Source organism: Panthera onca, chromosome D4 (genome assembly GCF_046562875.1).
Source record: "Panthera onca isolate mPanOnc1 chromosome D4, mPanOnc1 haplotype 2, whole genome shotgun sequence".
NCBI lineage: Eukaryota > Metazoa > Chordata > Mammalia > Carnivora > Felidae > Panthera > Panthera onca.
In genome coordinates, this window is record NC_138351.1 from 30498700 (window position 1) to 30523530 (window position 24831).

General features: G+C 43.2%; 1 long non-coding RNA gene across 1 annotated transcript; it reads left to right on the top strand.

The window, feature by feature from the left end:
• Positions 1-6993: 6993 nt before the first annotated feature.
• LOC132663887 (uncharacterized) lies at positions 6994-13110 on the top strand. Its single transcript, XR_009603309.2, has 3 exons — positions 6994-7178; positions 11399-11556; positions 12801-13110. It is a non-coding gene; the product is annotated as an uncharacterized LOC132663887 (long non-coding RNA).
• Positions 13111-24831: the final 11721 nt, after the last annotated feature.

Consider the following 24831-nt stretch of genomic DNA (forward strand, 5'->3'; position numbering starts at 1 on the left):
GACTTTATGCCTCAGGGGCCAGGAAGAAAAAAAAAAAAAAAAGCAAGAGAAAAACAATGGAAAATGTTGGTTTGGATAATACAAATTTTGCAATCCAAACGAGAAAGTTATGTGACTTCATTTTTTTCAGTATGTATATATATATATATATATACATACTGAATATGAATAAACTTAATGTTTATTTATTTTTGAGAGAGAGAGAGAGCGCAAGCAGGGCAGAGGCAGGGAGAGAGGGAGACATAGAATCTGAAACAGGTTCCAGGCTCTGAGCTGTCAGCACATAGCCCCACACGGGGCTTGAACCCCCGAACTGTGAGATCATGACCTGAGCGGAAGTTGGAAACTCAACCGACCGAGCCACCCAGGCACCCCTCAGACTATAAATTAAACCATAGCAGCCTGCTGTGCAAGTCATATGCACTGTTTCTTAGAGAAAAAGAAAAAATTATAATTGATACTGTTGCTGAAATCCACTTTGCAATCCTCAACCCCAGAATGAGGGGGAAACTAAAAAACTGAGCATGTGCAGGCCAACATCCCCACACTGCCCTCTGGTGGTGGCCCACCTCTTGGCGTTTTGCATTGATACTAAAGGTCAGGCAGCTGGGAGCTGCCAGGGGCATCAGAGTCTGATGGCCGCAAAGGAGGTCACTGCAAATACTTTACAATTGTATCTCTGTGGGCACCTCGCCTTTATTACATGACCTGGTTTTCGGGCATTTTCTGTCCACCTCCCCACTGGCCTGCTAGTACTTGGGGACAGGATCACGTCATCTTCATTTTGTGTACCCAGTGCCCACACTTAATAGATGCCCAATGCCTACTGAATTTGTGTCAAATGTGTGAAGAAAGAGATGCTTCATTAAGGTAGAGTGTGGCTGGGGTGCATATTAGTTAAAAATAAAATCTTAAAAAAAAAAAAGTAGAGCATGGCTGAATGGTTGTCCCCACTGCCTCCAAAATAAGGGAACTGAGTGGGCACCTGCATAGTGGGGCCCAGTCTAGATTCAGTCCCAGATGCTGTGGCCCGGCGATGTTGTTGACGTCTCTCTCCATCACAGATGTGGCTGAGATGATGGAGCCAGCAGGAATCAGACACAGCATTTGAAAAAAACATTTGAAACACCAGTTTTCTCTACACATTTCAAATGCAGGGATATTGAAAATCAAATGTAGAAAGGAAATAACAGCAGATAGCTTGATCTCCACCACCTGTGCACAGTTGCACCAACCTTTCCGAAGGAGTGCTTCCTGGTGAAATAATTTAGTCCTGTTCTTCTTTCTCTCACACCTCTTCTTGCCCATGGGCAAATCACTTCACAGGGCCACATCTGTGAAATTAGAGCACTGATTACCTAGAACTTTCCAGCTCAGACATTCCTCAACACTAAAGCTAGTCTCTTATAAATTATTTTTCATTTTATTTGAATTCCTTATAAACATTTTTTGAAAAGGTGATGTTGTAGACATGTCCACCTCTCTGCAGAGACCCCTGCTCTGCCTTATTGGTCTTTTGTCCCCAGTCTCTGGTCTCTAACCAGTCTTTGACCCTTGCCTTTACTGGAGATGGCCTTTGTAAAGGTGGGCTTCCACCTTTAGCCTTTTTATTTTTTAATCATTTTTAAAAAAGGTTTTGGTTTTAAATAATCTCTACGCCGAACAACCCCGAGATCAAGAATCCCATGCTCTACCAACTGAGCCGGCCAGGTACCCCTATTTTTAACTTTTTTGAGGAAGCCCCATACTATTTTCCACAGTGGCCGCACCAGTTTGCATTCCCACCAACAGTGCAAGAGGGTTCCTTTTTCTCCACATCCTCGCCAACACCTTTTGTTTCTTGTGTTGTTGATTTTAGCCATACTGACAAGTATGAGGTGATAGCTCATTGGAGTTTTGATTTACATTTCTTTGATGATGAGTGATAATGAGCATATTTTTGTGTGTCTGTAGCCATCTGGATGTCTTCTTTGGAGAAATGTCTGTTCACATCTTCTGTCCATTTTTTAATTGAATTATTTGTTTTTTGAGTGTTAGGTTGTATAAGTTCTTTATATATTTTGGATACTAACCCTTTATTAGATATTCCATTTGCAAATATCTTCTTCCATTCAGTATGTTGTCTTTTATTTTTGTTGATTGTTTCCTTCACTGTGCAGAAACTTTTTTATTTTGAGGTACTCTCAATGGTTTCTTTTTGCTTTTGTTTCCCTGCCTCAGGAGACATATCTTGAAAGAAGTTGCTAAGGCTGATGTCAAAGAAGTTACTGCCTGTTCTCTTTTCTACAATTTTTATGGTTTCAGATCTCACATTTAAATCTTTAATCCATTTTGAATATTTTTGTGTAAGAAAGTGGTCCAGTTTCATTCTTTTGCATGCAGCTGTCCAGTTTTCCCAAACACCATTTGTTGAAGAGACTCTTTTTTCCCATTGGATATTCTTTACTGCTTTGCTGAAGATTAATTGGCCATATGGTTGTGGGTTTATTTCTGGGTTTTCTATTCTATTCCATTGATCTATGGTCTATTTTTGTGCCAGTACCAAACTGCTTTGATCACTATAACTTTGTTTTTTCTTAAGATTTTTTTAAATCAAATACATATATATATGTATATATATATACACATATATATATGTATAATGTGTGTATATATATGTATATATATACACATATATATATGTATAATGTGTGTATATATATATACACACATATATGTGTGTATAATATATATGTATAATGTGTGTATATATATATATACACACATATATACACACACACATATATATGTATACACATATATACACATATATATGTGTGTATATATATATGTGTATATGTGTGTGTATATATATATATATATATATATATATAAATATATACGCACATATATATTTTTTTTTCAGGAATAGAGTTTAGTGATTCATCACTTACATATAACACCCAGTGGTGCCCATCCCACCAGTGTCCTCCTTAATGTCCCTCACCCCATTAGCTCTTCCCTCCACCCAACATCCCACCAGCAATCCTCAGTTTGTTCTCTGTATTTAAGAGTCTCTAATGGTTTGTCTCCCTCTCTGTTTTTATATTATTTTTGCTTCCTTTCCTTTATGTTCATCTGTTTTGTATCTTAAATTACACATATGAGTGAAATCATATTGTATTTGTCTTTCTTTAACTGACTTATTTTGCTTGGCATAATACTCTCTAGTTCCATCCATGTTGTTGCAACTGGCAAGATTTCATTCTTTTTGATTGTCGAGTAATATTCCATTGAATACATATACCACATCTTCTTTATCCATTCATCAGCCAATGGACATTTGGCTCTTTCCATCCTTTGACCACCTTTAGGCTTTAAAAAAAAATTTTTTTTTGCATTTTATTTATTTTTGATAGAGAGAGAGAGAGAGCGAGCACAAGTGGGGAAGGGGCAGAGAGAGAGGGAGACACAGAATCCGAAGCTCCAGGCTTCAAGCTGTCAGCACAGAGCCCGATACAGAGCTTGAACTCACAAACTGCGAGATCATGACCTGAACCAAAGTCGGACGCTTACCCGACTGAGCCACCCAGGCACCCCACCTTTAGCCTTTTTAAAGAAAGCTCACACTGTAGACAAATATTCATAGTAGCAGTGTACATAATTTCTCAAAGCTGGAACCAACTCAGATGTACACTATGGTGTGGCCATATTCTGGAATATTATACCACAATGACAATGGATGGCTACACCTGCACATGTGAAATGTGTGGTGTGATGGTCTGCCTGCCCAGACACCCATGATGAGGGTGTCCCACAAAACTCACAACAAAGAGAAAATCTGGGAAACACTTTACATTTTAGATTTCCATTTCTTCCTAAATGGGAGATTTTAAGAAAACACCTTCTGAGACAAACTTTAATTGGCATCTCAGGGCAGAGTTTCTCCCAGTGAGACTGCAAAACCCATCAGAGTCATCTGGGGAGCTTGCTAAAGATGAAGATGCCTGGGCTCACCCTGGTACCCCTGCATCAGAACCTCCAGGTGGGACAGGCAGGATTGTATTCAAGTCCCCAGCTGGTTCTTTTGCATATCTACTGCAGAAACTTGTTGTAAAGTTTAACTCCTAAAGAGGGTGGTTCTTCGTTAATCTCCTAGCTTTCTTATTGTCTCAAACACCAGGAATACCCTTGACAGTTGAAGGCAAGAGCTGAGCTCAGTATCATTCAGAATTGGGAAGGACCCATGCCTCCCCCGTTTCCCGGGCTATTCAAGAATCAGATTTATGAAGAACAGTTCGCCAAAGAGAGAGTGCCAAGCAGCCCAGGACCCCTGAGTAGATTTTAGGTTCAATTTTTTAGATCAGAGAGAGGTCAAGAATGCCATTCTTACTTTAAGAACAAGCCTGGAAGCCAGGGTATGTGGCTGCATATTTGCAATGAGTTTAATATGCACTGAGTAAAAGACAAATAATAATAATCAAGAGAAACCAATTGTGTGTGTGTTTTTTGTCCTTTTTAAAGACAGATTTAAACTCAGTCCAACAGCTGACACTGTTTTATTATTTTATTTATCCCTATTTTATTATTCTAAGCTGTACCATTAGCTTCAGGAAACAATCCTGTTGGTTGGAGGAAATACTTAAGCAGTAATTTTTTTTTTAATTTTTTTAATGTTTATTTTTGATAGAGAGAGAGAGAGAGAGAGAGAGAGAGAGAGAGCTTGAGTGGGGGAGGGGCAGAGAGAGAGGGAGATACAGAATCTGAAGCAGGCTGCAGGCTCTGTCAGCACAGAGCACGACACAGGGCTTGAACCCACGAACCGTGAGATCATAACCTGAGCTGAAGTTGGACGGTTAACCGACTGAGCCACTCAAGCGCCCCAACAGTAGTTTTTTTTAGTTTTTGCCAAGTAAGCAATGCAGTGAAGAAAAAAATTAGGTATGTTTTCTGTTCATCTAGTATCAACATGTGAGATCATTGACTCATCCTCTTAGCCATGGGGATAGCTTCTGGATCAAGATCATAAAATGAATGACTAGGTCTTCATGGCCAAGGATAAGGGAGAAAATTGAGGCAAACACTGGATAATTTTAGCCAAGGGGGAATGTCAACTTCATTTCCTCTGTACTCTTGATGGTTTGGTGAAGCAGATACACCTTTTTTTTTCTTTTTGTCATTATGAAAATAAGATTTATTTCAGAGGGTCTTCCTGAATTTGATTAACTGATGGATTGAGTTTTCTTAGGTTACTGTACATCACAAAACCTTGGAAGCCACATTCCATAGGAGTTAAGAGTGTGGATTCTGCAGGCCCCTGACTGACGAGGGCAGGTGTTTAAATCCCAGCTCTGCTGCTTACAGGCTGGGTGACATGAATTGGGTGACCAACTGTTCTCGTTTGCCAGAGACTGAGAGGTTTCCTGGGTTATGGGATTTATAGCATTGAAACCAGGAAAGTCCTGGGCAAACGGGAACAAGCTGGCCATCCTAAACTGGAGGAAGTTTATAGACAGTGTCTTGTCCATAAAGTGAGGGCATTACTACAGTAACCAACCTACAGTGTGGTTGGAGGAGTACAGGAGACAATCAGCACTGGAACCATGCCTGACATACAACAAACACGAATGTGCTTGGTGTCACTTTTATACTAAAAAATGGCCTGCTTATGCTACAGATGGGCTTCAGAGAGCTAATGCAGTTTAATGACCAGAATGCAGACATCACTTATGGACATCATGAAGAGTCCACTGGAACCTTCCTTCACTATGTGAGATGCTTGTGAAACAGGTATTTGGTAACTTCCATGCAGTGACATTGGGGGCTTGGATATCTCCTGTGCTTCTGTGGGTGACTGTGAATCCACCTCCTGGTAGGATGGTGTAACCACAGACTCACTGTGAGCTATTGGAGGGAGAGGCCATGGCTCATTGCAGGAAGCAGGTAAGATGGTCACTGCTCTGGGCATGGGTGGGGATGGATGGGGAGGAGCCCAGGGTAAGTGGGGGTTGTCAGGGCTGGGAGAAGGGGAAGTCAAGCAGAGATTTAGACCGTTGAGCTAGTCAGGAACCTTAAAGATCCCCTCAGCATGGGAGTCCCTTCAGAGAAGGAAAAGGGGCCAGATCTGTTCTCTGATTTCCTCCAAAGCTCCTGGGGAAAGAAAAGGATGATGGGAAGAGCAATCAATAACAAAAGGCAAGTTGAAGAAATATGTACCTGAGTTTACAATAAATCTCTCCATTCATTCAATATGTTCTATAAATCAGCACATATAATTACTGAATACCTACTATGTGCCATGTGCTGTGTGCCATCTGCACTTGAGGTGTGTCCTGGAACACAATAGACAATGGCTTTCTGTTCTGGTGCAGACAGACCTCTGTTTCCTCACTCATCACATAGTCATTGAGCACTCACTATGTGCTGTGCAGTGTTCTAGGCACCTTGAGGCATTTACAGACTGATAAATAAACACATATATAGGAAAATATCCAGATAGTGAGAGAGAACAATCACATCTAAAGTTTACTGAATGCCTGCTCTGGGTCTGGTGTTGCTCCAAGCGCTTGATGTATATTATCTCATTGAATCCTCACAATAATCTACCTCATATTAAACTAACTAACCCAATTCATATAAAATGAGTTACTATATCATTAATGATTGATATTCTCATTTTATAAATGAGAAAACTGAGGCAGAGATGAGAGTGAGGATTGGTGCTCCCATGCCTACACTTCACCACCACACTACACTGTTTCTCTAGAATAGGGCTTCTCAGCTGGGGCCAATTTTGCCCCCCAGGGAGAATTTGGAAATGTCCGGGGACATTTTCTATTGTCGCAACTTGCCTAGTGTGTAGAAGCCAGGGATGATGCTAACATCCTACTGTACACAGAACAGCCTCCACAAGAAAGAGCTAACTGGCCCAAGATGTCAGCAGTGCTGAGGTGGAGAAGTTCTGTTCTAGAATGCCTGAGGAGAGGGCAACATCAGATGAGGGTCACAGAAGGCTCATATCTTCTATAGGTGAGCTGAGTCCATGATCAGAAGACATCAGAAGGCATCAGACATGCACATATTTGGGAAGAGCAAGTGCAAAGACCCTGAGGAGAATGGGCATTGGGCATGTGCAAGCAAGCCAGTGTGACGGGTGTGAGTGACCAAGGAGGTGTGTGAGAGGGATGAGATCAAATCAGGTAGGGAGCTGTAGCTGAAATAAGGAGGTAAAATTTATGCGAAGCACAATCAGAAGCCACTGGAAGGCCAAAAATTGTGATTCTATGTGATTTTTTATCTTCTTTTTGTTTATTTGTATTTTATGGCTATTATGGGCTGAATCATGTCCACCCACAAAACTCACTTGTTGAAATCCTAATTCCAGGACCACAGAATGTAACTGCACCTGGAGATGCGGGTTTAAAAGGTGATTAAGTTAAAATGAGGTCATTAGGGTGGGCTCTAATCCAATCTGACTGGTGTTCTCACAAGAAGAGGAGATTAGGACACAGACACACATGAGGGAAGAGAAGACTGTGTGAAGACAGAGGGAGCAGACAGCCATTTACAAGCCAAGAAGAGAGGCCTTGGAGGAAACCAATCCTGCTTACACCTTGATTTCAGACTTCCAGCCTTCAGAACTGTGAGGAATAAATTCCTGTTTAAGCCACCCTGTCTGTGGTACTATGTTTTGACAGCTCTGGCACGCTAACACAATGACGATTTTCCAGTGAAAGAAAAGTATGTACACAAACGAGTAATTAAAGAAAAAGAAACAGAAAAATCTTTTAAAAAGAATAACCAAAGTAGACATTGTCAACATGCTTGAGAGTCCAAGTGGAAATGAAAGCCTTCTTTAAAAACCAGCTGTAAGGATAAGAGGAGAGATGTGGGTACCCCAAGAAGAATAGAAGAGGATGTGTCAGTGGCATCCTGCCCGAGAAGGTCAGACACAGTGATCTTGAGGTGAAGGCTGTACAATCAAAGGGAACCCAGCCCTCAAGGGATTACATTTGGTGAGCACACTGGGCTGTGGGGAATACATTATAACCACTACCTCTCTGCTTCAGATGAGTTTTTAAAAACTGCTTTGGAAAAGTCAGTTGAGTTTATGAAAGCCATTCAAGGTTATGAAAGGCATGGGCATCATAGCAAGAAAGAAGGAAAGAAGGAAAGGAAGGAAGGAAAGAAGGAAGAAAGGGAAGAAGGAAGGAGGGAAGGAGAGACAGAGAAGGAGGGAGGGAAGGAAGGAAAAAAAAAGGATGAAGGAAGGGAGAGGGAGGGAGACAAGACATAAATGACCCAAATGTTTTAGCAGATGGAGTTTCAAAATGGCCACTGTGGGTAGATGCCATAATAGAAAAGGGGTTTTAAAGAAAATATATAGGGGCGCCAGGGTGTCTCAGTCGGTTGAGCGTCCGACTTTGGCTCGGGTCATGATCTCACGGTCTGTGAGTTCGAGCCCCATGTTGGGCTCTGTGCTGACAGCTCAGAGCCTGGAACCTGCTTCCGACTCTGTGTCTCCCTTTCTCTCTGCCCCTCCCCTGCTCATGCTCTGTCTCTCTCTCTCTCTGTCAAAAATAAATAAACATTAAAAAAAAATTTAAAGAAAATATATAATAAAATATGGGAAATTGACTAGGGGAGCCTGGATGGCTCAGTCATTTGGGGATCTGACTTGGGCTCTCTGTAGATTCGAGCCCTGCGTCGGGCTCTGTGCTGACAACTTAGGGCCTGGATCCTGCTTGGGATTCCGTGTCTCCCTCTCTCTCTGCCCCTCCCCCACTCAAACTCTGTGTCTCTCAAAAATAAATAAACATTAAAAAAAAATTAAAAAAAAAAGAAATGGACTAAAGAGGAGGGACAAAGGAAGTGTGTGTCAGCACATCAAAGTTTTCATTTGCATGTGTTCAGAATAGTGTCAGATTGTGGGCCACAGACACAGTACTGTGCAGTGTTTCTCTATGTCCCATTATGAAAGGACCATGAGAGATTACAGCCATCCACCAAATCTGTGCCCTATCAATTGTGGTATTGCCTTATTTGGATCTCAGAAGGAAAGCTCAATTGTGTTTTCTTTACAATGCAATCTGGCCTGTATGGACAACGCTGGAGCAGGGCTGTTAGAATTCTCTTTATTTAGAACCATCCATTACTATCATTTATCTGCCAGCTCGTGAGAAACCATCCTCTCAGGAAATGCCCAAGAGCAATGAACACCGACCAAATGTTTCCACTGATCCTCCCTGTTGGGGCCTCACTCCTCAGTTTGACAAAAGCTTCCTGTTCCAAATTCCCTGTGGGGAAAACCCTTTCTTCCTAAGTATCTCAGTGGGTTTGGCGGGTGTGGGGTCTGACTGGGGCTAGGAGTTTGAAATGGAGTTAAAACCAGCTGAGTGAGAGTCGTCTGGCCATGCGGACCTGGCTGAGTTGCGGTCAGCTTCTGAGTGAGGCGGCCTCCTTGGGTGAACTTCACTAAGAGAAACCTGGAAAAGCAGATGCAGGGAGGGAATGAAAGCACACCCTAGCATTCAAGACTAAAGAAATTATGTGGTGGGACTGGCAGTGCTGTCATTTAGTAGAAACAGAATGTGAGGGACCAAGGAAACATAACAGAGAAATCCTGAAGGCAGAGCCCAGGGTCCTAGGAGTAGATGACTTTGAACATGGTTCACAACAATTCCTACCTCCTGGTAGACATAACCTGATGCAATTCTTGCCCTGGGCACAGGCTGGGCCTACTGACTTGTTCTATGATTAAGTTACGAAAGACTGTGCCTTCCATCTGGCTAGCACCCTCTCTCTCTTGCTGGCTTTGATAAAACTGCCCATGTGGCAGGAACTGAGGTCCTCAGCTCAGCAGCCTCGGATGAACCGAATCCCGCAGACAACCACCCAGCAAGATTGGAAGTAGATCCTGCCCCAGTTGAGAATCTCTGTTTACAGTTCATGCTGACGTTGGAGCCAACACCTTGTCAACCCTGAAGAACAGGACCCTGTTAACACCATGCCCAGGTGCCTGACCCACAGAAACTTTGCGATTTTAACAAGTCATTCTTATATAAGACACTGAATTTGGGGATAATCTATTATGCAACAAGAGATAATAAATACAGTCCCCAGCTGCGACTTGTGTCCCCTCACACAAGACCCTGAGTCAGAGACCAGCCTGGTGCTACTCTCATCTACAGCACAAGCAAGTGATTCTAACCTAGAAGATCCCTTGCAGGTCTGAAGCTTGAGACTGTGATGGCTTGCCCATATTGGTATTTGATACTAGCTATATTTCTCCTGAGCAAAAGTCTTGCCCTTCCTTTCCTCTGTAGACCTGGGCTCAGAACTTCCAGGTATGCTCTGATGCCCAAATGTGGGCACTGAAATCCGTTGTCCTGAAGTCTCCTGAAATTTACAGACAAGGAAAGCTCAAACTACTGGAGGCAATTTCTTGAATTGTTTTTGAAATAGTCTTTTTCTTTTACTCTACTTTTTCTTTCTTTCCCTAACACAGCCTTCTAATATGCTTTTTAATTTACTCATGTATTATGTTTATTACTCATGGTCTGTCTCCACCCACCTACATATACTCGAAAGAATTTCTGCCAGATGAGGATCTTTGTTTTATTCACTAATATACTCCAGGGTCCTAAAACTGTCTGGCACACAGCATGTGCTCAATAAATAATTGCTCAATAAATAATTGCTCTCAGAAAATGATTGTTTGGAGGTAAGGTGGGGTGTGGTGAGAAGGGGAAGTTATTAGGGTAGGTAGCAATAAACCTGGAACTGTGTTGCAATAGTTCTTTCTTTCTTTCTTTCTTTCTTTCTTTCTTTCTTTCTTTCTTTTTTTAATGGCCACATTTGGCCTGAAGCACCATATTGTGCCCAAACTTAGAGGTTCCCAAGAGTTGACCACAAAACAAGTTATTGCTCCTCTCAGAACTTGGGATGCCTGGAACTTCTGGTCAGGGGATCAGCAGCCACTGTGGGGATCCCAAAGCCCAACTCCTCCCCACCCCAGGCTGCCTACACACATTCTAATTCTTCCATGTGAACCAAGACATACAGAAGTTTGGGAACCACTGCTCCAGCTAATCAACCTGAATTGTAAAGTTCAAAAAAGACTATTTATGAATATTAGTATATTGATAATTATATACCGAACTGGTCACATTCTTTTTCTTGCCTAGAAATATTTTCCTTTTAATCATAGAATCCATATTTTTCCAGAATGCTTCTCCACTCTTAAATCCCTGACTACATTTATGTCTGGATCTGAGGTGGACACCTACCCCAGGCCTGAGGAATGCATTTCCCATGTCGGAGTGATTGGTCTAGATTCCTGTATGTAATCCAAGCCTACCTAATAAGACTCAATGAGGGGATGTTTGAACTGTTACGACAGAGATTCTTCTTTTTCTAGAGTTTCAGAGGATAAAGAATAAGCCTGAACCTCCTGGCATCTGTCTCCAGTCTGCCTGATAAAACAGCCAACATGGAGGGAAGCTGAACTGAGAGGGAAAGAATGAGGCTAAGTTCTGATGGTCTCACTGGAGTTTCTGGATCTGGCTATGTCTGAAGGTAGACATTTCAGTTACATAATTCAATATATTCTCATTTTCTTACACTGGTTTGAATTGTAGGAGACCTGACTAATCAAATAAAACACAGAGAATATAGCACACAAACCAACCTACCTCATTTTCCTTATCCTTGAAGCATGACAACAAAAAAAATGTAAATGTGCATATTACTGATGATTAAACTAATATTGCTGTATTTGTGACAGCATTTTTTTTTTCATTTAAGGGCTCATTTGAGCAAAAATGATTCAAACTGGGCAGAATTCAATATAGTAAATAGGAGGCCCAAGTTGTTGGTGCAAAATTAAAGACTTTAATAGACAGAAGGGAGCAGATACAAGAAGTTATAGTAGGCAAAAAAGTGGGTTGGTTATTGCAAAGTTTTTTTTTCTTTCCTTTCCCTTGTCTTCAGGGGATGGCAGGGATCTATTAGGCAGTTTAACTAACTAGTGCTGATCAGGTGATTCCTGACTGACGGGTTTAAAATTTCATTTTTGGGGGGCGCCTGGGTGGCTCAGTCGGTTAAGCGGCCGACTTCGGCTCAGGTCATGATCTCACACTCCGTGAGTTCGAGCCCCGCGTCGGGCTCTATGCTAACAGCTCAGAGCCTGGAGCCTGTTTCAGATTCTGTGTCTCCCTCTCTCTGACCCTCCCCGTTCATGCTCTGTCTCTCTCTGTCTCAAAAATAAATAAACGTTAAAAAAAAAAAATTAAAAAAAAAAAATAAAATTTCATTTTTGGGAGAGCTGAGACTGTAATTAAGTCTTGGTTGGGTGATGTGAGGCTTGGCATAAGTGACTCCATTTTGAACCCATTGTCTTGTTTTTAACATCAGTTACATTTCACTGCAGAGCAGTTGGATTTATTATATTTTTTTAAAAATTAAGTATAGTTGACATGCAATTTTATGTTAGTTTTGGGTTACAACATAGTGATCCCACAAGTTTATACTTATGATATGCTCACCCCATGTGTAACTATCATCTGCTATGACAGCATTTTGAATGAACCCAATTTCTCTGTATTCCATAGAAGAGGAACATTTTGGGCAGTGATGCTGCTGACTTATCTGTGAGAAGTAAGGAAAATGATTCATTTTTAGAAATACTAAATAAAAGCTGGCCAGTTAACAGTAGGTTTACAACCTACTGGAAATATGTACGAACTCTCCCCACCCCCTACAATGGAGTCCCAAACCTGTACACACCTCACTTCCTGGTTCTTCTCCTTTCCATTTCACAGGCTTGGTTTCATGGGCTTATTTTCATGGGCTTTGCAATGAGCATGCGCCATAGGATAAAGGGAGGAGGGACTGAAAGCCTCTGCATCACCTCAAGGAATGTATGTTTATTCCAATCAGACTACTTTTTGCCTTTCGGGGGCATAGGTGACCTCCGGGTAAGGCTGTGACTCTGTAGTACTCAGCCAATGAGGAACCAGGAGAGGACTCGCCTGCTAGGAGATCAATTACCTGCTGTAACTGCCCCAAGTGTGCCTGTCCATCAGACACCTGCTCTTGCAAATGCCTTGATTAAAGCCTCTCTTCACTGTGCTCTGAGTCTCTGTGTCCCTCCTTTGATTGGGTCAGTGGGCTTATTCTCACATTATCCTACTGATGGAAAGACTCACCAAGATGCCCATTTATCTGGTATTTTGTAACTATCAGATTCTTGGTGCCACTTTGTAAACCTCTAAAACCCAGGGTCCTGTTTGGTTACTTGCCTCAGTCTGCAACTATGATAGCAACAAGCTCACACCAAATTTCCCCCCTTGACTATATTCTCTGTGCTGGACCTGTGGTCCTCCTGACTCACTCCATAACTGAAAGTCTGTACCTCCCACACCCCTTCACCCCTTGGCCGCTGCCACTTCTTTATGTTTCCCAATTATATATAAAAGTGAGTTGTGGGATGGCTTCTTTAGCACAAACACAAAGTGTGAGGGGTGAATGGCCCTCCTTATATAAACATTGGGTTTTACTGGTTGAGAACATAAAATATGGTATGTTTCTATTCTGCCACTCCAGGCCACTGCAGCCAGAGCCACATGCAGGCCTAGATCTGAATGAGAGTTAAGTGGAAAGTCTGAGCCAGAGTGTCTGCAATGGTGGCTCTCTGCCCTGGGGAACCAGCGTGGTGTGTGGTCCAGGAGTGCTCCAATTACACAGCCTCCCCCCACCCCATTCCGACAAGTCCCCAGGGGGCAAACGCTTTGTCAAGCTTCCCAGGGATTCCCCAGCGACCCCTACTCTAGGCTGAGGATCAAAGCTTCTGAACTGCCCTTCCTGTTGCGAAGTCTCATCTCCCAGGATCCGGTCAGATGAGGCGCTGGGCTCCATCTACAAATACCTTATCTCCAGAAGGAAAATATCCTCACGATTGTTAAAGTAAGTACTGGGTTCATTAGAGAAGATTTGAAAATACCATAGGATGGAAAGAAGAGAAAAACCCATGTACCCTTGGCTAGCAGCTGCTGTCCCACAGGTGCTTGTCAGCAAGGCCCCACTCCCAACCTCCTGGATCAGATTCTGCATTTTCCCCAGACCCCCAGCGGGGTTGTGTGCATATTCAAGTTTAAGAAGCCCTGAGCTAGATAATCCCACAACCACACTTGAGTTCACCTCCTGGTAGTTTATATGGTTACTGAAGTTGGGATAAATACGCAATAATTAATACGGCAGTCGTCGACTTTTAAAACATTTTAATTTTATTTTAATATCATTCAAATGTTCAGTTTAGTGTCCTGCTTATCTTCCTTAACTGCATTCTCTGACGCCATCACTTTTGATTGTTTTTGAGGCTTTCTTAAAACCCAGTATCTCCCTCCATTCTCGTGTGAAGAATAAAATGACAGACAGCACACAAAGGGTTAATGTCTGCCAATTGCTTTAATACCCATCTAAAGACCCTGTGGCCACCTCCAGCCAAGCCCAGATTTTGCAATGTTTGCCATGCGTTTGCTTCGTGTTGAAAGATGGACTGAATGGAGATTTCTTTTTGTTTGCACGTATTTGTGTGTGTGTGTGTGTGTGTGTGTGTGTGTGTGTGTTTCTTCGTGCACTGTCTCCGTGTGTGGCCTTCTCTGGGTGAAAGCGCAGTGTTCCCACTGTTGCTTATCCTGAAGGCTTTCCAAACCTCCCTCCCTGCCGACAGACAGCCTGAGGGAGGGGGGCGGGCAGGGGGAACATCTTTCCGAAGAGAGAAACAGCAGTGAGCTGCGGAGATTTGAGTCTGTTCCTAGTCAAGGAAGGTGAGGGAGCCCTCATTTTAAAAGGCCTCTTTTACAACCCCCTTTCTTTTTAGACGTATAGTTTTGGAAGGTGCCCAAAGGACTGTTTAGAGTGTCCCAACCTTCTTCAACAGTGCTGGGAAAACAGAAGAGGTGCTTGCTAGGAGGGATGAAGGGCTGAGTGATTCCTGGGGCATTTGGGACCAGGAAGGCTGCAGGGGTGGGGGGTAGGGGGTGGCAGGGTGGAGGTGGTGATATGCAGTGGCCAGGGCAGGGACTGGCCTGAGGTGAGAGAGGAAGTGATGTCCACCACTTCCCAGGGGCCACCAGTTCACCTGGTTGTCCCCCACCCCCAAAGGATTTCTCTCTTACACACACGTACACACACACACACCCAGGATCCCGCTCTCCCCCTGCTCTCTCTGCTCTCACACCTTCACCCCTTGTCCTGACTTAGGCTGTTGCCCTGGTCTGGCCCCTTCTCTTTCTTGTTAACAGTGCTTTGGCCTCAGGAGGCCGCCCGGCCTGGGCTAGACCTCACGTCCCCACGTCCCCACGTTCCCCGAGTCGGCGGTCGCCGGCCCTGCGGCCCCGGGAGCAGACCGGCCGAGCCCAGCGGTGGCTCGCGAAAACAACCCACAGCTCTGGCGGCTGCCCTCCCTGGGCCTGCGGCCGTTCTTCTCCGCTGTCTTTGCTGTCCTCAGCAGCGGCCCTGCGTGACTCCGGCAGGCCTTTGTTCGCCGCTGAGTCATCCTCCTCTCACCCCCGTGGACCCACGGCCCCGGGAACATACCCAGCACAGAAACTCCCTGTTCGCTTCGGGTAAGCTTTCAACCAAAAAGTTCAGGGTCCAGGTGAACGGGCTCTGCATCCGACCTGAATATGGAGAAATAAAAGACTGGGCGTTTCATGCGTGTTTGGCACCGGTGGAAACCGGCATCCTGTGGGTGCCCGGCGCCCGTCCGCGCTGGCGTCAGAGTGCGGCCCCTGCCCTGCTGGCTTCCCGTTACCTGGACCTCACCCATCCTGTTCTCTGCAGAGGTGGGCGAGCAGGAGACTTCTCAGGGCTCAAGATGGTTTGTCAGATGTGGGCTTTGGCCAGAAACTACTAGAAAAACGTAGGTAGCTTTGGCCACCTAAGTGAAAACTATGGATGGCATTTTTCCCCCAGTTTTGGCTGAATTCACACCACTCAGCTTTGTGCTTTCAACAGCTTTCCTAGCTATCGGGACTGGATACCTCCAAAAAACCATTTCGAAATATTTTAAAACCTAGTATTATTTGTTTTTCCTTCCGGAAAACAATTTCTCTGTAGCTTGCTTCGGGGAAGGGGGTGGGTGAGGGACAGATGAGCGTTAGTGGGCTAAATAGGAAGAGCATGAGACATGAAGGAAGCAAAAATCCTGGGTTCAAATCCCTATTCAGCCACTTACTGGCACAGTCAATAATCTTTCTGGGTCTTGGTTTCCTCCTCTGGGGAATGGGAAGAATAAGATCATAGGCCCAACTGTGTTATAAGATGGTTTTACGAATTAAGTGAGCTAGGGTTTGTAAAACATTTATTTACCAGAAAGTACAACAAATGTGAGTTATTTTGCTTTAAAAAATAACTTGAAATAAGTATTAAGTGTTTCTGGAAATCTGTGTATCCAGAACCCGGGATATCTGGGCCATTTGCTCTTAGGTGGCAAACAGTGGTCTCTGCATGATCTGCCACAGTTGCTTTCTCAAGGGTTTGGGGGGACTTCCCAGTGCAGCAAATATGAAGAGAAAGAGCTCCAGAAACTCATTCTGCAGTTACCTGTTTCTTGGTCTTCAACCACCGCTGTTAGCACCATGATTAAGAATGCAGACTGGATGGGGCTCCTGGGTGGCTCAGTCGGTTAAGTGTCTGACTTCGGCTCAGGTCATGATCTCGTGGTCCATGAGTTCGAGTCCCACGTCGGGCTCTGTGCTGACAGCTCAGAGCCTGGAGCCTGTTTCGGATTCTGTGTCTCCCTCTCTCTGCCCCTCCCCTGCTCATGCTCTGTCTCTCTCTGTCCCAAAAATAAATAAACATTAAAAAAAATTAATAAAAACAAAATAAAAATTTTTAAAAAAATGCAGACTGGAACAAGGCTGACGTAGCTTTGAATCTGGCTCTGCTCCTGAGCTTGCCTAAGGCAAGTTTACTTAGCTTCTCCCAGCCCAGTTTCCTCCTCTGTAAAATGGGTATAATAATAAAAATTAAACTAAAAAAATAATACATAGCTTATCAAATTCTTGTGAGATTAAAAAACAACGCATGCAAATTGCTTACTAGCACAGAATTTAGCACATTAATTAAATAATGTAAGATAACGATGCTGATAATTGTTTTAAAGAATTTGAGGGGGAAATTTCTATTAGCTGGTTCCTTTGCATTTAATGGTAGGAGGTAGGACTTTGTACTGGTAATACATTCATTTGACAAGCACTTACTGGTTACCTTCTATGAACTCAAATGTACTTTTTGGTTCCCTTTAATGAAGAACTACCACCCTAAACAAGCACTCCCCACTACTCTAATACTGAGCACTCCAAGTGCAGTACACAAAAGGAAGATGAACGTGGGGAAAGTTAGGACTTGGTTGAGGGTAATGGAAGGGTGCAGTGAGGTGCTAGGGATGTGGGAACAGAGTTGTGGCATTTGGAGTAGGTCGTGAACATGGTAAAAATGACCTGGAGTGGTGCTGCTTTTGCAGAGCGAAAAGACTCCAAAATATAGTGGCTGAAACAAGACAGAAGCTTATTTCTTACTTAATCCAGGGTTGGGTAGGCAATCCAGGGCTGCAGTGGTGGCCTGATGGCACCAGGCTCTGTCCGCCTGGGCACTGTGCCTTCTCCTGTGGTGTTCATCTGGTCCATTTAGCTCCCAGACACCTACGACAGCTTTGCATTCCAGCCAGCAGGAAGGAGAAAAGGGAAAGCACAACCATTCCCTTTAAGGACAAGGCCTGGAAATTACACATATTCCTACAATAATTTAGTCACATGACACCAGTTAGCAAGGGAGACTGGGAAACGTAGTCTTACTGCTAGGTTGCCATCTGGCCAGTTAAAATTTGGTTACTCTTTTACCACAGGAAGAAGGAGTGGATCTTGGAGGAATAGCTAGCAGTCTAGAGGGTAGGTTGAGAGGGATAGCGATATAGTAGATGACACAGCAGATGAGCACAGTTTTGCTAAATAAGGGACACTGGGTAACAAGAGGGTGGTAACAATGGCTGATTGGCTGAGGGGATCTGAGCCACTGACCCCTGAGAACCCTGTGGGCCGGGGCATTGGAAAGAGGGAAGTGTAGTAGGAGGTGGAGTGTTCATGCATGTAGCTGCACTATGGTAGGCACACTGCCGTATGGGATTGTGGGAGAAAGTGTTATTTGAGGACTGGCACATCACCCCAGTGCCTTTTCTGGGACAGCCTGATCCTGTCTGGGATTTTTCTCTGCTACTTGAATCATTTGGTCATTCATTTTGGGGTCACTTCATTGTCTTTCCACTCATGTTTCCACTTTCTTATATGAGCTCTATCTACCCACTGATCACTCCCGCCTATGGTCTGGATGTAATGATATCAGCAAGGAAGGAGGTAGGATTGGGCAAAAGACTTCCAGAGTGGTTTCGAGTCTGTCTCACCTGGAATGAGAAGGATGGGTGCCATTACCTTTCACTGTCTTCTCCAAATTTACAGCCCTGAGATCTCCACTGAGCTGTTGACAACTTGGTCTGAGAGGTCAGACAGGGTTGAACTTGCATGAAACAAAGTAGGGAAGACATATCAGTACACATATTTTTTAAAAATTTTATTTAGTTTTGAGAGAGAGAGCATGAGTTGGGGAGAGGCAGAGAGAGGGAGACACAGAATCCGAAGCAGGCTCCAGGCTCTGAGCTGTCAGCACAGAGCCCAAAGTGGGGCTCGAACTCACAGACCGTGAGATCATGGCCCAAGCTGAAGTCAGACACTTAACCGACTGAGCCACCCAGGCACACCCCTCAGTACACATATTTTTAATTTTAGAGTGCCTATCTCCATCTTCATTCGACAACCTGATAGCACCAAATTAAAAGTGGTCTTCAGAAACATGTGCTTCTTATGTTTATTATGGTTTGAATTTTTGTGCCAAAAATACACATGAGAGGCCTGCCATTCTTCCCATTTAAATGCATCTGAACATAAGTTCCTGCATTCTCATGTCTCTTTGTAGAGAAAACATGCGCTGAACCAGCAGCATGTTTGGAGCTGTGTCTTATGATTTCAAAAGCCTCTGTCTGTGGCCACCAAACAGGCATTTGTACTCTCAGCTTGATCCTAACTTTACAGAGATGTGGTTCTTCATCTCAAACATGGTGTTTCCAGGGTGTCCACTAAGGTTTCTAGAGCCCCTGAGACTTGAAGAAAGAGAAACATGCTTAATGGGTCTATGCAAACTTCACTTTTATCTGCCAAGAAGCAATAGAGCTGATTGTATTGCAGGAAAACGTGGGCTTGCTAAATTGGTCCTCAAGCACTGACTTTTCAAGAAATCTCCAGGAGCAATGGATATGAAGTAAATTACCAGGGTTCTGGTTCAGTTTTGTCAATCAAAAACTTGGTCATCCATCATAGCTCCATGTGCCACACACTTGGTGTGCCTAAGGATAAAGGGCCTGGTTGTATAGACATGTAAACACATAATTACAGTACACTGTGTGAGTTGTAGATTGAAAGCTAGAGGACCACAGCCAAATTAGGCCACCAAAGGTAGGAGTTGACACCCTAGAGCAAACTCCCCTACATTCTGGCATTTCAGGATCGAAAAGAATAAGGAAAGGAAGGCACCCCTCACTCTAAAGTGAAGCTGTCAGTCAAAGCATGCAAATGGCACCAGTGTAGACAGTGGAAACATGAAAACAATGGAGATTGAGATGACAGCAGAGAAGTGGAGAGACTTAGGAGGTAGGTGGGCTCATGACCTCATCTACAAAGCAGAGAAACAAGATATTTCATCTTTAGTTGATGGAAAAAGAAATAATAGTATAAATAATTCTCCATTTACCAGCACAAATAATAGAGAAATCAAAATGGCAATGAACTTTTATTGACAGGAAGCATAAAGGAATGGAAGAGAGGCTCAGTGAGCTGAAGTCAAGAGATGGCATCTACAATGGAAAAACGGAGACATAAAAATAGAAACGTTATTTAGAGATGTGGAAGTAAGTAGTTAAAAGAGTTAAAAGTGTACCTGTAGGGAGCTCAACTGGGGCCAGGGAGGTCCTGGGAAATGTCACTTGTTTTTCACTCTAAGCAAGTGACATTCTGTATTGTTTGATTTTTGTCTTGTTGTATTTGTTAGAATTAGGTTTAGTTGCAAGTGACAGAACACTGAAAATAACAGTAGCATAAATAAGAATGATGTTGACTTCCCTTTCATATAAATTTAGTCCAAGGTAGGCAGTCCAGGACTGTTATGATGGCTCTGCCCCACGCAGTCTTTGAGACTGCATACTTCACCCAGCTCACAGCTGCACAATGCCATCTTTAGGCTGTGTTCCTTGTCCACATCGTGACATCCATGTTCCAGGCAGCAGAATGGAAGACGGGAAACCGGGCATGCTGCCTCTAAGGGAAACATCCTGGAAGCTGTCACATGACACTTCCTATTTTACAGGTCATGATTTAGTCGCATGGCTATACCTAGCTGCAAAGGAGGCTGGGGAATGTAGTTTTTATACTAAATTTCCATATACATATTTTACAATTGTTACTATGGAAATAGAGGAAAATATATATTGTGAGACAATTTGCTGTCCCATCTACCGTCACCTGGATAGAATAACAAAAACAATGAGCATTTAACAATAGACTTATGTTTTCATAGGAAAATGCTGGAAACAAAGTAGCAAAAATAGAATGGGTGAATAATAAGAAAGAGGAATGGATGGATGAATCAATTTGTGGTAAAGCAACTATGAGGTGGTGTATTCACTGTATAATTTTCTGCTTCTCTGTTATATTTGAAAATGTTTATAATAAAATGTTGAGAGAAAATATGGTTAGGGAATACAAAATAAAATCCATTCTTTTTAAAACTATTTTTGAATTAAAAAAATTTTTTTTAACATTTATTTATTTTTGAGAGACAGAGAAAGAGCACAAGTCGGGGAGGGGCAGAAGAGGCACAGAATCTGAAGCAGGCTCTAGGCTCTCAGTTGTCAGCACAGAGCCCAACGCGAGGCTTGAACTCACAAACCAGGAGATCAAAACCTGAGCTGAAGTTGGACACTTGACTGACCAAGCCACCCAGGCACCCCTAATGACTTTTAAAATTCACAACATGCCTAACCTGAGAGCTTGGTTTCTCCCATTCCTCAGCTCAAGTCCTCAGGTTTTATATGGAACTCTTCCAATTCTTCATATTCTGACTTACTTCTCCCTACACTCAACCCCTCTTCCTCCCCTTCCCCCTCTGTCATTTCTCACTCACCTACTCTCTGGCTCTGTCTGGGTCTATGTTTTTTAATTTTTAAAATTTTAAATTTTGCTTCATTTTTAACTGAAGTATAGTTGACATACAATAGTATGGTCATTTCAGGTGTACAACATAGTGATTCAACAATTATGTACATCACAAAATGCTCATCATGATAAGAGTAGTTACCATCTGTCCCCATACGAAGTTATTACAATATTATGGACTACATTTCTTGTACTGTACTTTTCACCCCTGTGACTTACTTATAACTGGATGTTTGTACATCTTAATCTCCTTTACCCATTTCACCTATTTCCCTCCCCATCTCTCCTCTAGCAACCACCTGTTGTTCTCTGTAATAATGACTCTGATTCTGTTTTCTGTTTGTTTTTTCATTTATTTGTTTTGTTTTTTAGATTCCATATGTAAGTGAAATCATATGGAATTTGTCTTTCTCTGTCTGACTTGCTTCACTTAGCACAATAGCCCTCAGGTCCATCCATGGTATCATGAATGGCAAGATCTTGTCCTTTTTTATGGTTGAGTAATATTCCATCATGTATATATACCACATCACATCCATCTGTTGATGGACACTTAGGTTGCTTCCATACCTTGGCTATTGTGAATAATGCTGCAATAAACATATGGGTGTATACATCTTTTCAAGTTCGTGTTTTTGTTTTCGTCAGGTAAATACCCAGAAGTGGAATTCCGGATCATATGGCAGTTCTATTTTTAACTTTTTGAGGAAATTCTATACTGTTTTCCACAGCAGCTGCACCAATTTACATTCCCAACAGTGCATAGGGATTCCCTTTTCTCCATATCCTCCCCAACACCTGTTATTTTTTTGTCTTTTTGCTACTTGCCATTCTGATTGCTGTGAGGTGATGTCCCATGGTGGTTTTGATTTGTATTTACCTGATGATGCGCGATGTTGAGCATCTTTTCATGTGTCTGTTGACCATCTGTATGTCCTCTTTGGAAAAATATCTGCTCAGGTTATGCTAGGGTCTTAATACATGGCCTCAGATGTCTCAGGCTCTAATTGCCTGCTTGGGCCTCTCCCCATAGGCTCTGCCCTGATTGGATTATGAATAAAAGACAATTCTGGCCCTCACGGACCAGCTTTCTAGATTGCTGGTACAGGCCCCTCTCACCTTTCCTTGGCTTGGGGAATTGAACACAGTGTTTTGTTTAATAACTTGGGAGGATATTTCTTCCTTCCCTCCCTGCCTCCCACCCTTCCTTCCTTCCTTCCTTCCTTCCTTCCTTCCTTCCTTCTTTATTTTGTGCCACTTAGCATATAGCACCTATATTGTAGCTTATAGAATGAGAAGGAAAACACTGCAATTTCTCAGATATCTACTTTCTCGAATAATCAGCAAACTTAGAACGTGAGACTAAATCTTCCATAGGTGACAGTTAAAATTGTGGTCATTTACTCATTCGACAAATATTAAATGCCTGCTATGAGCCAGACTCCATAATGGTTCCAGTCATTGATTCTTCCCGAACACCAATCATTTGGGAAGCAGGTTAGCTTCCAGATGAGAGCTGTAATAGGGCCTTGCCGTCATGCCATCCCTGGGGCTGCACGATGGCTGACCTTTTAGAAGGGTCGCCTGATCAGGAGTCCTTTTGGTAATTCAGTAAGGAGGCACCTTGGCCGGGGGCCCGGAGGCCCTGTGCTGGAAGTGCTCACCCTGCAGTGACTTATGCTGACAGCAGCATGTCCTGACAGTGAGACCTTCCTCCATCACCTGCCCTGCCCACCACACAAATGCCTCATGAGTTGATCTCGCAGGTGTGCTTCATGCTTGGCAAAATCTGAAGCGAGCAAACCACACAGACTTTCTTTCTCTGTGTCTTTCGTCTCAGCTGGGTACAATGGGGCTTCTTGCATAAATAGTGCCTTCATTTATTCCGTGTAAACAACGGTCATTGACTTCCTACTCTCAGCTAGATAACTTGTCACTGCCCAGATGGGTCTTTCATTACACTGAGACTTCCCCTGCTAGCTTTTCCTTTATATTTTGTCTTTGAAAGCAGCGGTTATGAATGTGTTTAGTGTGTGGGCTTTGTGTGATGCTTTCTGCCTAATATTTCCAAACTTCATTGCTGTAGAATTTGGCAAGGAGTGGAGAGAAGAGAGAATAAGGAATAAAAGGGAGAAACAAAGCCAGTTGTTCAGCTGAAAGACAAAGGGGTCTGCAATCTCTTAACTACCATTGACTATTGAGAGCAAGACATCTTGAGTTGTTCATATTATTTTGACTTGCCATATGGTAGTGGGTAAAGGTGGTGAGGAATAAACTGGGCAGGTCACTTAACATCTCTGCCCTTTCAGTCTGGCCTACATGGCATTGGCCTCTTTATGCCTAAAAATAACTTATAATTAGATGCATTTAGTGTCAATCAGGATGGATCAATTACCACTACCTCTCTGTAATTTCTTCGTAGCAGGAAAGGACTGGAGTGCATAATCTCAACAACAATAACAACAACAACAATAATAATAATAATTTGGGTGCATTTTGCCCTGGCTTCTTCAGAACTCCTCAATTTGGGATAATCCCTCCCTCATCCGCCCTGGGTAAGAAAGCTGGGTGGTGGCCCTCCTTTTAATGCCTTTGGTACAAACTGGCAAGATATATGAGAAGGAGCCTCTCTAAATGCATGCAGGTGGCTTCTTGCCTCGGGTAACGAATCTCATTGTCCCTTTGTGTCCTCACATTCATTTAGTTTCTGGCAAAGCAATAAGTGACACCGTAGAAAAGGCAGGAGGGCAAATAGGGATCCTTAAATAAAGAAGGTAGTTTGGAAGGAGAAAAAAAAAGAAAGAAAATCCCTTGAAACATCTTAAAAGCAGCCAAGCCTAAGCATGATCATATGAAACAGACGTGCTCTTTTGTTTCACTATGTCGAGGTGAATTTACTTTCTGGCTTTTCCTTTTTGTTAAGAGATTGTGTGGCGCACATGAAACACCTCCAGAAATCAAGACAATGGGCATTTTCAGTGATCCATTGAAAAGGATGTTCCAATTCCAGTAGACATTTCAGAGTCTATTTTAATAATATAGGCTGCATGGTAAAAGCAAGAAGGGTCATAGTCAAATAATGCTTTGGGTGGAACAGCGCCTTCCTCCAAGGTAAGTTGCTCCTGGTGATTTATAAGCATTGTTAATTTGCAAGGCAAGTAAGTACCTTGTCAGCTGGTTAAGCAAGTAGTAATGACTTATCCTTCTGTGCAAATGGGGAACCAAGGACCTACTACATGCCCTCAAGCTCCTGGCATCTCAGCCTGAGTATACGGAAATGGTACAGGCCAGCCTGATCCCGCTCAGTCTCGCTCCCAAGCTGAGGGGGCCATCGTATCACTGCCCAAACCTTTTGTCTTGGCAACTCTCCAGCTTTGGGCTAGTGCCTCAGGAGGGCCACCATGGCCTGACAGAAGGTGGTAGCCTTAGCTACTAGAGCCTAGACTCCTCACCCCATAATCATCATGTATTTCTCAACTCTGAATTTGATGAAAAATCTAGCTTTGTGATATCACCTCGCCAATTCACC